We start from the raw sequence: 2,053 nt of genomic DNA, 5'->3' as shown, positions 1-2,053 counted from the left end.
GACTCATAGCGACCCTGTACAGGGTTTCCGAGGCTGTAAATCTTTACGGGAGCAGAAAGCCTCATCTTTCTCCTGTGGAACAGCTAGTAGCTTCGAACTGCTGACCTTGCGGTTCACAGCCCGATTCGTAACCACTACGCTACCAGAGCTCCTTTTGCAGATACCCTAGCCTTTATTAAAATTTCCCCTGCTTAAAACAGTCTGTTTTAGCTTGAAATTTGCAAGTTCTGTGTCTATAATATTCCCTCTTTTTGCTTTCTAGTTGATTTCATTATACACTGATATCTCTGGTTCCCTATTTTCAGTCTCGTAGGTTTGTTTTACTATAAATACTTCTATATTTGGATTGAATTCTGCATGGTGTTGTCCTGTATGATAATCTCAGGTTGTTGTCTGCTGTTGTTGGGTTAGTCCGAAGAACACCCTTTAGCATTTTTTTTATAAAGCTGATCTGTTGTTTTGTTGTTGTGAAGTGCCATGGAGTCAGTTCTGACTCATAACAACCTTGTGCACTGGACCGCAAGGTCAGCAATTCAAACTCACCAGCCGCTCCTCAGAAACCCTATACAAGGTCGCCATGAGTTGGCACCCACTCAACAGCACGTAGCAACAACAATAGGGTTTCTGAGGAGCAGCTGGAGGGTGCAGTCTGCTCATTACAAATTCCTTTGATTTCTGTTTATCAGGAAATGCCCTAATTTTGTCTTCGTATTTGAGGGACAGCTTTGCTGGGTATATGATTCCTAGCTGGTAATTTTTTGCTGCCAGAGTTTTGTGTACGTCCTCCCCTTGCCTTCTTGCCCGCTGGTTTCTGCTGGGAAATCAGGGCTTACTCTTATTGGTTCTCATTTGTGGGGAACTTTGTGTTTTTCTTGAACTGCTTTCAGGACTTTTGGGTTTGGGTTTTGGAGAATTTGATTGTGACGTATCTCGATCTCTCCTGTTTGGGGTTTGTTCAGTTTCTTGTATGCTTATCTTCTTGTCTTTCATGAGGTTAGGGAGGTTTTCTTACAACTCTTCAACAATTTTCTCTGTGCTTGTCTCTTCCTCTTCTGGAATTCCGATCACCCGTAAGCTGTTCCCCTTCATAATGTCCCACATAACTCTTAGGTTTTCTTCGGATTTTTTATTATTTTTTTCTGATTGCTCTTTTAGCATACTAGTATTGAGAGATTTGTCTTCAAGCTCACTAATTTGGGGTTCCATTGTTTCACATGCACTCCTTTTCCTTTCAATGTCTTGTCCATATCTGAGATCTTTGTATTCATCTTCTGGATTTCTAATTGTAGGTTTTGTATTGTTTCAAATTTTTCATTTATTTTGTCTGTTTGTTTTTCTGAGTTCTTGTAAAGTTTTGATTGTGTTCTCCTTCCTTTCCTTGATCTTTCTATTAATCCTTTGAAGTACCTAATTATCATTCTTTTGAATTATTTTTCAGTTAATTCCATTAAATTTTCTTCCTCAAAAATGGTTTCTGTCTCTACATCCTGGTTCATTTGTTTTGAGCCATTCTTTCTTGTTTCTTCACGTAACCTAAAATTGTCTGTCATCTCCAGGGCACTGTGAGGTTGTCATACTTGTAAAAATAAACAGTGCGGTTGTTAGACCAGGAGGGGAGCAATCTCTGCAATTCAAGGAACTCACAAGGTGGTTGTGGAAGGGATGTAACAGCAAACTTCCTGGCCCTAGATGGATTTCCTGTTGGTCTAGGTGTTATCTATATGTTCAGAACACTCAGTCCGGAAGTAGTTCATGGGAAACCTTGTTGGAACTTGTTTCAGTGTCTGTTAGGACCACAGGAAGCTAGGGGCAGTGTGGCTGGTTAAATGCTGATCTGCTGGCTCTTCAGGTTTTGTAGGTTTGGAGCCAAGTCCCCCTGAATCCAGACACTAAAGTGGTACAACTGGGCAACACAGCTGGCCCCCACCTCACACTGGCACGGTTCCCAACTCCTCGAGAGTAGGGTCTTTGCTAACAGTGGGTGAGGGTGAGAGCTGGCTACACTTCCGGTCCCCAGGGGAGCATGGGGAAAAAGAGCAAATTGCATCTTTTC

This window comes from Chrysochloris asiatica, unplaced genomic scaffold (genome assembly GCF_000296735.1).
Source record: "Chrysochloris asiatica unplaced genomic scaffold, ChrAsi1.0 scaffold00056, whole genome shotgun sequence".
In the NCBI taxonomy this organism is placed as follows: domain Eukaryota; kingdom Metazoa; phylum Chordata; class Mammalia; order Afrosoricida; family Chrysochloridae; genus Chrysochloris; species Chrysochloris asiatica.
Note: the sequence above shows the minus strand (reverse complement) of the source record.